Source organism: Momordica charantia (assembly GCF_013281855.1).
Source record: "Momordica charantia cultivar OHB3-1 chromosome 2 unlocalized genomic scaffold, Mcharantia_2.0 BLBB01000002.1, whole genome shotgun sequence".
In the NCBI taxonomy this organism is placed as follows: domain Eukaryota; kingdom Viridiplantae; phylum Streptophyta; class Magnoliopsida; order Cucurbitales; family Cucurbitaceae; genus Momordica; species Momordica charantia.
Genome location: NW_028275160.1, coordinates 11,498,257 through 11,510,976, shown reverse-complemented (window position 1 = coordinate 11,510,976; position 12,720 = coordinate 11,498,257). Strand labels below are relative to the sequence as shown.

Here is a 12,720-nt window from a genome sequence, read left to right as displayed (position 1 = left end):
AAAGAGCTTTCCTCCGCACTTATTTCACTAATAAACTTGAGTTATATTTATTGTCTATCTATTTATAGAAATTTTAAATGATATGAAATTTTAGCGAATTGGAATTAGTAACTCTTTTCCATATATCCAGCTCAATATCCATCGACATGTTAGACATCTCCATCGACATATCCATGTTTTCATGGGTTTCGACATCGACATAAGGGATAAATCGATATTTCCATCGTAGTACAAGAAAATTGACAAAATATGAAAATATCAACACAATTTCACTGATATATACATAATATTAATATTAATTATTTTAAATAATTTAAATTAGGAAAATGTTTATTTGTTAATTTAAAATATTTTTTACGATTTTTTAATTTTTCTAACTTTTATAGAAATATCCATCGACATCGACATTTTATCTATATTTCCATGAACATTAAACCCAACTTGAATGTTCCAAGCTTGCAACCTAGAACAGTTATTGTAAGGATTTCAAGTGTTCTTGGCTGGTTTCAATAAACGGCTCAAAAGACACAAAATTCCATTCCAAATTAATCTCCTTACGACTTAAATGATAAGATTATCGATGACCAACCAACAAAAGGAACCTAAGTGACAATAAGTATATTAATTCTAATTTATTTTGATAATAAATAAATAAATAAAATAATCAACTAAATAACTAAATAATTTTAAGACCAACACTTGTCTAATTGTCTAAGCTATAACTAAAAAAAAAAAGAACACATCTTTAATGAAGTTTGATGGAAAGCTGATTCATAACATTTAATTTTCTTCTTCTTTGTTATGTAAATATTATTTTAAATAAATCATGGAAATTCTAGTCGTGAGGTTTGAACTTGGAATGTGTTTAATCTTGAGTTTAAAAACCATCTCTTTTTTTTTTTTTTTATGTCTGAGATTTAATTTAGTTTCAATTTGGTTCTTAAAATTTAAAAGTGATACGTTTAGTCATTGAGTTTGAATTTAGTTTTTAATTGATCATTCAAGTTTAGATATGATTTTCAGTTAGTCTTTTAAGTTGAATTGACCCCAACAAAATGATTATATAGTAGCTAACATATGTTGATCGTTAGTTGACATGTTTTTATGTTTTTTTTTTTTTAAACGAGTCGATAAATTTTATCATTTTATTATTCTCTTTTCCCTAATTGATATTTTCCCTCCTTTTCTCCCTCCCTATCTTCTCGTTCATTTATTCCACTAGTCAACCAGCAATACGACTCTTTCTCTCTCGTTCATCTATAGTTTAACATTCAAATTGATTAGGTTCTAATTTACAATGAAATCAACAAGTTTTTCGGTAGCCAAACCAGATTTATTGACGTTCTTATTGAGTCATTTGAGAGATTCTTGTTGTCTAGGTTAATTGCTACGTCACCATTTCATTAGGTCAACTAACAATCACTCAACTTAGAGACCATTAGAACCAAACTCAAACCTCATGGACCAATTAAAAACATAGATTTAAACTTCAAAGACCAAACATGTCACTTTTTTAAAATTAAAATATAAAATAGAAACTAAGTCTAAATCTCAAGGATCAAAATTGATGGTTTTTTAAAACTCAGGGACAAATAGAAACCAAGTCCAAACTTAAAAGACAAAAAATGTATTTTACCCAAATTAAGTTTAAAAAATAAATTTAAAATACTATTTTGGTCTACATATTTTTAGCTTTGGTTCACTTTGGTCCAGTAATTTCAAAAAATTCATTTGGTTTTTGTAATTTCAACTTTTGTTTATTTAGCTACATCCGTTCTAGTTTCTATACTTTTGAAATGACCAATTAGGTCCCTATTTACAAAATTATAATACTAATTTTATATAAAAATATAGTTCCTTAATACAAACTTATGACTAGTTTAAGAAATTTAGTGAATGAAGTGTTATGTTAAAATTATATTGAAATAAATGAGATAAAAATGGAAATGAAAGAATTGTGATGAGTTTAAAAATTAAAATCAAGGGATGAAAATAGTCACTTTAAAATATAAATATCAAATTACAAGTACTAAAATATTAAATTTGAAAATACAACAACTAAAATGAATATTCTAACCTACCGAGATTGAATAAACCAAAATTGAGAGTACGGGGACGAAAATAATTTTACGGGCATGAAAATAAACTAGTATATTTAAGTGGGAGTATTAAATACACGTGTAGAATTGGCCATTTCTTTATAATAAACATTGGAAGATTGAGAGAACCTAATTACAGAGATAATGGAGAAGACGAAGAGGTACCTGGAGAAGCACGACGATGGCGATGATCGGAACCTTGCGTCCGCCATTGATGACCTTCCCCTCCGATTCTACGAACAGTTCGTCATGACTGGTCTCCGCGTTGATCTCATCGAGCCTGGTCGCGTCGTTTGCTCTCTCAAAGTACCGCTCGATTGCTCGTATGCTCTTCTTCCTTCTCTCTAATTTCTACTTCCTTTTCGTTTCCGCGATCGTGGATCAACCACTTGCTGATGAGATTTTCTGCAACCCGTTCGATTCGCTATTCCTGTTTTTTAATTGAGGTTTCTGTGTGTTCAAGAACGAGAATAATTCCTTGCACGGGGGAGCCACGGCGGCGCTTGTGGATTGTATTGGTTCCGCAGCGATAAAGACTTTCGGCGTTTCCACCACCGGAGTCTCCGTCGAAATAATGTTTCGTACATGGATGCCGCTTATCTCGATGTGTGTTCCATTTCCCCCTTCTTCTTCTTCTGGCTTTCAATTTTCCTGCATATTGATCGATTCGAGTCCCGAATTTTGTTTAAACCTAATATCGGACAAGAAAATTGAAAGTACTGGTCCAGTTTTGTCAATAGATAAGATAAGATGCCTGCCCTATGATATAATCAACGGCACATAAATTTTTCTAGTAATTTAAATAGTGTAAAAATCCCTTTTCCACTCACTGTCACTGGAAGGGGGAAACATCTGGGTTTTTCATGGATTTTGTGGCAAATAATCGAAAAATGTGAGTTATTTGGGTATGATGAAGATTGGATTTGGCTGTTCATGAGAAATTTACGCGGAACGTATGTGTGGATTCAGTTAAATAAGACTTGGACTATGTTAGTTTGGTTCTGTTGAATGAATAGAAAATATTTGGACATTTGGATATTATGTTAAAGTATCAACTTTGTCATTGTAAGCTTTCTTAAGAGTGGTCTCGAATAATTCACTGAATCAAGACACTCCATGTGAAAGAGAACATGCTCGCAGTAGTGCTATTATCAGAGTTGTCTGAAGTTCAAGATGATAAACAGCTAAAGAATTCCATAGATTTAAAGAATCATGTTCTTGGATTCTTAATCAGCAACATATATCTAATCCATGAAAGAATAAGAGACCATTATTATAGGACTTCTAATTCTTGGATTCTTAATCGGACTATAATTTTTTGTTTTCCCTGTGCTGTTCTAATTAAAGCTATAGTTTCTTTATATACAGAAGAAAAATATAGTGATTTAGTTTGTATGCTACTTCTGTCTTTCATTTCAGGAGCAGATCGAGATCGAGAGCAAGGTTTTGCGAATGGGAAAGACCATTGCAGTGGTCAATGTTGAATTGAGGAAGAAAAGCAATGGTAAAATTGTTGCTCAGGGTCGCCACACCAAGTACCTTGCCATCTCCAGCAAGTTGTAGTAATTACGAACAACTCTTTCGACCCTCTCGCTCGGATGTTAGATTCTTGCCTCCGACAGATGTCCCATGCCACGTTTCGTGAATCATGTCTGAAAATGAATGAATTGTGATATAGCACTGAATAAACGTAGCTCTACTCCTGACTATTTTTCGATATATTACATTTTGTAGCTTCAACTAAGAAATATAATGACAATTATCTTTTACACTCTGTTGCATTAGCTGTTATGATCTGATATCTTCCATTTGAATTTCTGTTGCTCAAAGGAGAATTTCCAGCAAGGGATATTTTTTCTTTTGTTGATAAGTTTATGGAACCATAAATAAGATCACAGCTCTTGTTGGAAAATTCCAAGTTACAGACAAGTAAAATGTTTAAGCATCTCAGGTAGGATTATCAATAGATTGTTATTAGCACTTGTCGATAGGCCGAGAGCATCGCCTAAACTCATTGGCCCTCTCATCGTCCTCCTTCCAACTCCTCCGTTGCCTTTTCTCATCATCGCTGCGAATTCGCTATGCTATAATCTATACGCCCATCCTGCAGAATACCCGAACAGAATCAAAGAAGTTTCATCAGTGCAGAGAAAAAGAGAGTTAATGAATTAGGACAGATACAGGGGAGGGAAAGCAAGAACGACAAACTTCAACAACCAAATAATGCAAATGCATCGAAATTTGGGAATCATCGATCTTAACTTGTTGATTGGAAGTTGAAAACATATGGTCAAATGCAGGTATGCCGAAGAAAAATGAGTAAGGTGTACGAAAAACTTACGTTGTCTTCGTCGATTTCACTGATCATGTCGTCTAGATGCAGATCACTCAAGCCAACTCTTTGCAGGCTAGTTGAAGCTCGTCGATAGTTATGAAACCACTACCATCTTTATCAAAATATGAGAAGGCCGATAACAAATTCTCTTCTCGCTCCAACTTGTTCAAATGAATTGTAGCAGCGAGGATTCACCATAGTCGATAGTTTTCCACTGTTGTCGATGTCTGCCTGCCAACATCACCAGCTTGAACGACAACACGGAAGAACTAAAGTAAACATATATAAATAGAAGAAAGCTCAATTCTTACTGCATCCATTAGATCCTTGATCTCGGACTCCATAAGTTCGGAGCCTACACGTTTTAATCCTTCCTTTAGTTCGTCAAAAGTTATCGTCCCGCTGTTATCTGTGTCTATCATCTTGAACAACTCTTTCAAACCCCCAATTTCTTCTTCAGAAAGCCTTTCAGCAATTACCTACAATCAGTCGTTAGATTTCAGAAACCATAACAGGCAATCTTTTCGCTTGCAGTTGCAGATATTAACAGCCATTACCAAGATATTAACATTCTTGACGAGGCTGTAACTAATTGCTTTAAAATCCAGTACATTTGACAAGAGAAACACAACGTACATCGCATAGTATGCTTTTCAAATATTCCTTCAGTAGTCTTCTACCTTAACAATTGGGACTACAATAATTTCAAGAGAAACTTACTCTTAGAGCCATTTTTTTCAGTTTATTCATGGCAGAGAACTGCTTCAGGCGCGACAATACCGCCGAGTCGAGAGGTTTGTCCGGGGCAACTTTGTCGTCTACAATCCATGGATGACCTGATACAGAGAGGAATTGGAATCATGTAAGCCTTAGAACAATAACAATATACAGCATATCAGCCTGATTAGTCAGTCATATTGCTCAGTGCTAGGAACAGAAACTTACAGAGGACTTCATGAGCAGTTAGCCTTCTCTTCGGATTCCGGTCAAGCATTTTTCGTATAAGATCCTTTGCACTCCCTGAGATGCCAGGCCACGGCTCTGATTCAAAATCTAGTCGTCCTTGTAATATCTGTCGGAAGATCCCTATTTCAGTTTTCTGTAGTACAAAGGATGGAGAAGATCATCGGTAATGAAACTCTATTGAAAGTGATAATTTTCGGAAGCTTTCCTGGAAATGTCATTTATTCATAAACCTATGGAGTTCTAGTAGCTACCTGCCCAAAAGGAGGCCCCCACTTAGTAGGATATATAAGATAACTCCTGCACTCCAAACATCGGCTTCGGGGTCCATAATGCTTGCGTAGCACATCTGGTGCAACGTAGTATGGACTACCGACAACGTCAGAAAAAGTTTCCCCTATAAAACATTTTAAGTAATGTTAGAAGATCACAAGAAGTTCTAAAGAATGTAAAGGGACGATAACCAACTGTGAACTTGATTCAATAAGGAGTCTTGATTGTTACTTTAGTGACTCTATTGGTCGTCCCATGGATAGGAACCGCGAAAATTTCCATTCATTCAATTGATCGCGAAGAAATTAACCAATCGAGATCCAACGTTAGAGACCAATCCAGCGTAATGCCAAATGATAGTCCACATTATTATAACGACTACCAATCGATTTACTTTTAGTCCTTTAACTTTTCAGGGTTAATCCTATTTGTTTGTATGCAGCCTCTGCTTATTCAATGCCAAAGACCAATCCGGTGTAATTCCGAACGATAACAGAATCTCAATGAGATAATGTAATTCTTCTTTATTTTGACACAAATCTAGCAGCCTTTCAGGAACAAACAAATCAAATTCTAAACAGAAGATTTCAGAAGCAAAACAGCAAACCTGTGCATAACAAAACAAGACAACTTAGAAGCAGGAAGAAGAGACCTCTGTGTCTTGGCAATGTCCACTGATTTTTTGTAGACAAAAAGATGAAAAGAGGGCCAGTCCACAACAGATCAACCACAACACCCAAATCCCATATACAAGATTCAATACAGTCATCAAAAGAATCAGTTTCCAAAACCCCAAAATGCCAAAACCAGGTCTCAAAACTTCCAAATCAACACATCAAATGGGCACAAACAAAATTTGACCCAAACATTGGATTCTTCAAACATCCACATGATCACCACAAACAAAATTTCAATACCATGGATTCAGAAAGGCAGAGAAACAGATTGATCAAAATGGAGTAAGGTAAGGGAACATGAGCCCAAGGGCCAACCCAGTCAGCAAGGGCTTGGTCTCTTGATCATACTGACTGGCCTAAAGAAAGGGTCATTACATACAATGGTTTAAGGTGCTCAAATCCAAGGAGTTTTGTGTCTCTAAAGTAGAAATTAGCGCATACCTCCAAGATAGAGCATCGGCTACTACATTCTCCTTACCCTTTTTATACTTAATCAGATAAGGGAACATTTCAATATACGTTAACCACTTAGCATGCCGATTTAATTTATCTTGACCCTTTAAGTGTTTCAAACTTTCATGATCCGACTTAGAAGTTTCAAGTTCGAATCTCTAGTGAGGTTAATACCAAAACCCTTGATATCTCTTGGTTCTATGCCTTCGGACGGATGTGGATATCCCCTGGGTACAGGGGAGCAAAGCTCCAACTCATCATTCTTAAAAGGAAAAAAAAACTTTCAAATCAACATCACCACCACAACAAAATTTCATACTATGGATTCAAACACCAACAGACATCCAAAAGCCAGAGAAACAAATTGATCAAAATGCCAAAATGGAGTAAGGCAAGGAAAGAAATCAGCACAAGAAAGGGGAAGGAACCCCCCAAAAGGACAACCTGGCTTGTAGAAGACAGAGAGGCCAAAATCAGTGGCCTTAAGAGCAGCATCCTCCTCCACACTTTGGAAGAGAAAATTCTCAGGTTTAAGGTCCCTATGCATGACTCCAAGCGAATGACAAGACTCCAAACACTCACAATAACCCCAATAAGCTTGGCCGCCTCTCGCTCACTGTAATGCCCCTTCTGAACGATCCTATCAAAAAGCTCCCCCCCTTCACACAGCTCCATCACCAAGTGCACAGATATGGCGTCCTCGTAGGTGCCCTTGATTCTCACAATATTGGGGTGCTCAGACAGATGGTGCATTATCTGAATCTCTCCTCCAAACATCCTCATAGTCCTCTTTGCACACAAGCTTCCGCTTGGGGATGGTCTTGCAGGCGAATTTGTAGCCGCTTCGGTTCTCTGTGCACAGAAAAGTGGTGCCAAATTGGCCCTGCCCCAGCTTCTTGCCGAGGGTGTAGAAATCGGTGAGGGGTTGGGTCCGATAAGGAGGACCCATGTGGGTTTCGCCGATGGGGGTGGAGCTGCAGTTGCAGAGCTTGATTTACTCATCAATGGCGGCCGCGTTTGAAGGGGGAGGGACCCAAAATCAAATCAAAATAAAAAGAGAAAGCAGATTCCTGGACCAGGGCAAAACAAAACTCTCTCTCAATTTTCCTTCTTTCCCACTTGTGGAAATTAATATGGATCAAGAGAGGGACAGAACTTTGGCCTAAGATTCTGTGTATGCATATGCAAATGCAAGTTCATTTGCTTTATTTCTCTTCTTTTCTCTCCGTGAATGCAATTTTGTCATGTGGGTATTGATTGGATTGTAGTGCTGATTGAATGATAAAGTTAGCCAAACCCAAATGGCTACAAAAACAGTACATGGGTTTTGGAGATCAGCTCAGATCCATGTGAAATAATAAGAACTTTTGAATTTTGGGCAAACCCAAGAATTTTGATGGCCATTACAGTGAATAATCAAGACTATGGTTTTGAACAAGTCAATGTATGATATTACAGAAAAAGAAGGAAAAAAACACAAATTGACACTGTTTTGAATGGTCAAAAGTCAAAACAAGCAGGCTCCTCCTCTCACTCACTATATATAATTCAACTTGGTTGGATTGGATTTTTTTAACTCAAAGGGAATTTGTCATAGACTCAAGCTGAGCTGCCCATGTCCCTTTTTCCTAATAATAATAATAATAATAAAAATTATAGAAATGTTTGCAAGTAAGACATTTCTTTAAAGTATAGGGTGTGAATCTATATCCAAAATGGTATGTTGTAATAAAACAATATATATTTTGTTATTAAGTGGCTAAAAAGTTAAAAATATATTAAATAATTTTTAACTTTGATATAATTTAGTTAAAATTTTCAGCGATTTAGTCCAAACTATAGAAGCTAATAATTCAGCTCTTTTAATTCCAAATTTTAATGATTTACTCTTTATATTCACAATCTCATTAAAGTGTGATTGGATTTGATGTAATAACCACCTAGTTGTATATATATACACACCACTTAGGTCTTGTGCGTGTATATATGTATATGTATATGTGTGGGATTTGACGTAATAACCACCTAGGTTTCGTGCGTTGTGTATATAGGGGTAAAAAGGCCAAAGGGTCGCGACTCTTAGGTAATAAATAAAAAAATGATGGGTTGTTGGGATTAAGGTGGTTGTCTCGTTAAACCCACCATTACACCTTAACGAAAATTTTCATTACTGGCTAAATTATTACAAAAATTTAAACTATAAGAATTAAATAGTTAAATACTAAAATTCAAGGGTTATGATTTTGTAAGTATACTAAACCAAATCATTACTCCAATAAAAGTATAGAAAATTTTCATAATAAGAACTAAATCATTTCAAATTTTAAATAATATAAGAAGTAAATAGATAAAAACTTAAATTCTATAATTAAATCTTTAAAATTTTAAACTAAAAAGATTAAATTGTTACAAAATAAAGCTGAGAGAAGGAAACTAAATATATTTTTTAGTCATATTTGTAATTTAATGAAAGTAAAAAAATATAAATATCTAGTTGATGCTTTATGACTGGTTAATTAAAATTGGGCAAAAAATGACTTTTTGTTAGGATCAATTTACCTCATCATCTAATATATTATTGACTGTTTTTGTAATTATTTTAAGTTTGAACTTTTTAAAATAAGAAAAAGACTTCTTAAGGAAAAAAATATGTATTTGCTGTTCCGTTCTCCTTAAAGCTTAAAGCATGTGTCGGAAGGAACATGGAATCCAACAATTGAGAGACAACCAACCAATTCTACTTCTTTTAATGTTTATAAATAAATTGTAATAAAAAAATTTAAAACTTATTTATTTTTTTCTTTGTCTAAAATTTTGTGCTTTGCATGGAAAAAACAAATTTGCCATAGTAAAAAAGTACTCCATTCTTTAAATCAAGAGTACTAACATTAAAGTGGCTTTTGAAAAAAAAAATTCAAATTACCTTGAACCTAATTTGTAAAAAAATTAAAAATCACCTTAAAATTAATTTGTAAAAAAAAAAATCTTAAATTTAATTTGTAAAAAAATTAAAAATACCTTAAAATTAATTTGTAATAAAGTACTGGTAGAATGTTTTGATGTTCAAAAATATTTTAAATGGTAGAACTAAATATTAAATTGTTTTTAATCATTCCCTAAAAAGTATGTCAGAGAGTGTCAAAAGCACTTTTTCTATGCCAAAAGCATCTCTTGTACAATTACACATATTCAAGAGTAATGTAAAAATACTTTTAAAGAAATCAGAAGCCGAGCATAAATAAATTTATTATTATTTTGAATGTAAGATTATACTGCTTAAAAGTTCTCTCTCAAAATACTTGAGGAGCACAACCATAATTCACTCTCATATAGTGTTGGGAGGCAAACTTCTAATGGCCGATCTATTCGGTAATATCAACCAAACCCGACCTGGCAGGTCGGAGCCAAATACCCAGACAAAGATTAGGGCATGCGAAACTCCCATCACGAAGCATGAAGGATCGGGGACACCCATGGTCCAACAGTCCATGGAATGGATCTAGTCTGAGCAGGGAAATACCCCGATGGGACGGGTAACTACTACTTTGACCACTATAAAACACCATCCATCCACCAACACATATATGAAAATTTGTCTGAGGCTGATCTGTCTAAGCTCGGATTCCAACTACTTGGGCATCGGAGTATCCTACTTGTTCTTGTAGATACCTCAGAAAGAGCTCGCTCTGAACACCAAGCACCGACCTTACAGGTCGCATCCCGAGACTTAGACACATTTTTGCATCAACAGTTGGCGTTGTCTGTGGGGAATGCTGTCATAGCCAGATCGTTTTACATCCATAAGCTATGGCAGAAGGTTCCCAAACCTCAAGCAATCGAAAGCCTGCTGAGGGCTGGGGACGATCACCCGATCCGAAGGACCCAAAGGCACGACCTGGAGTGTACAAGCCACTAGTCTAGAAAGCCGAAGACTAGGGTGGACTCGCAGAGGTCAAGTCTCAGATCCAAATAGAGGTGGCCATAGACCCCCAGGACGAGGTGGATACTGAGAGCTTAGGTGCGGCCCTGACGGAAGCCTTGCAAGTGGTGGGAGTGCTGCTCCCCGAGCTACCAGTACTCGAGGTTCAACGTGATCCGAGGAGGGGTAAGGTAAAGGTCATCGACCTAGATCTAGAGAAGTCGGTAGGCCCGAACCCCTCGAAACTGATCTTGAGAGAAAACGATCGAGCTCGAGCCAATGACGACCTCCGTTCACACCTCTCCTCGCATAATAGTAGAGATCTCCGAAAAGTACTAAATTAGAAGTACTCCGTCAAGAAGGTTGAACGACCGACCAAATCGAGTCGGTCAATAATTAGGAGTTGTAGCTGCAATTCGAGCAACTTAGGAAGGAGCTAAAAGAAGAGATCAAAAATGACCTAAAGAAGGCCCAGGGAAGGCCTCTGTTGACGACGACGAGCCGGAAGAGCCGCCTTTAACCCAAGCCATCTTAACCACACTAATCTCTTCCAAAGGGAAGCTCCCTAGTTTTGACAAGTACAATGGGTCGGCCGACTCGATGGACCACGTCGAAACTTAAGAGTCTCTCATGGACTTTCATGCATATTCGGACGCGATGAGTGTCGCACATTCTACATTACGCTGCAAGGCTCGGCTAGGAAGTGGTACTGGCAACTCATGCCCCACTCCATTTCTTCCTGGAAGTAGCTCTGTGAAACCTTTATCGCTCATTTTGCGGCACAATAGGAGACTTAACACTCCACCAGATATCTCCTCGCCTGTTCAGCCTTCGCTTTAGGGGTGAGACATGAATAGCTGATGGTCTTTGATAAAAAAGCCTCAGCAGACCATCAAGGCCACCATAGAGTGAGCGAGAAAGTTCATGTAGGCCAACAACTCATCAAATCTCAAGAAGACCGACCAATCTGATCCAGCCCCTCGAGGGAAAGGAGGGTCGAGACAACGCAAGGACGAAGAGACGTCGTTCCAGTACCAACAGGCGATCGCAATTCGCTCCAGAGGCAGGAAGCGAAATGCTTCCAACTAGAGCGGTTCGAGCGCTTCACGCCCTTAAATGTCTCCGTGGCAGAGATCCTCGCCACATACAAACTCGAAGCTTGACCTCCTCATGTGTGTCGAGATCTCGAGAAGCGCAATAGGTCGAAGTTTGTTTATTAACGTTATTCATTAATTTCGTAAATTATTTTCTTCAAAAGTTTTTGTTTGCTCGGCTATTGTATACCACTCTGCTCTGTCTCTCAAAAAAAAAAAAGATTCACAAAAAGTACTCCCTCTTGTTTTATGATGTTTTTCTCAAAATTTTTTAGCTTTGTTCCAGCAAGTGTACATCTGAGTTGAGGTTGTGTTAACTTGGGAAGCAACCAACAAGAATACGATTTAGAGCCGAAGTAGTAGTGCTTATTTTGATTTAAGGCACCATTTTGACATGTTCATTTTCATTTTTATCTCATTTCTTTCAATCATAATTTTAACACGGCACTTCACTCACTAAATTTCTTGAAATGTAGTCATAAATTTGTATTAAGAGTTTCTATTGTATATAAAATTTGTGTTAATTTTATAATAGAGATCAAATTGGTTACTTTTTAGAAGTACAAAGACTAAACACATAAATTTTGAAAGTACAATGATTAAAAGGGACAAATTTGAAAGTATAAGTATAATGTCTTGAAAGTATAGAAAATAAAATGAACCAAAGTAAAAAATACAAAGTCCAAAATTGTAACGCTCCAAGCCCAGGATTCAGAATCAATTCTGGGCCTAGGGTGTTACAGAATGGTATCATAGCGGAACCTCTCTCATTACGATGTGTTCGGGGACGAACGAAGGCGGAAGCTGATAGGCATGTGACGCCTGTGTAGAGAAGAGGGGTACATGAATGAACCGATACCACATCCGAATGAGAGAGATCATGAGATCATGGAAGAATGGTAAAAAA

The 12,720-nt window shown here is 36.6% G+C and overlaps 2 pseudogenes across 2 annotated transcripts; one reads left to right on the top strand and one right to left on the bottom strand.

Moving 5' to 3' along the window:
* Positions 1-2,181: 2,181 nt before the first annotated feature.
* LOC148212818 (uncharacterized) lies at positions 2,182-3,870 on the top strand (annotated as a pseudogene). The gene is made up of 3 exons (XR_015789310.1): positions 2,182-2,422; positions 2,563-2,705; positions 3,519-3,870. The product of XR_015789310.1 is annotated as an uncharacterized LOC148212818 (transcript).
* Positions 3,785-7,838, bottom strand: LOC148212817 (calcium-dependent protein kinase SK5-like; annotated as a pseudogene). The gene is made up of 7 exons (XR_015789311.1): positions 7,245-7,838; positions 5,652-5,794; positions 5,380-5,533; positions 5,155-5,270; positions 4,746-4,913; positions 4,441-4,665; positions 3,785-4,203 (listed from the first exon to the last, which is right to left on the bottom strand). The product of XR_015789311.1 is annotated as a calcium-dependent protein kinase SK5-like (transcript).
* Between the last annotated feature and the right edge of the window lie 4,882 nt (positions 7,839-12,720).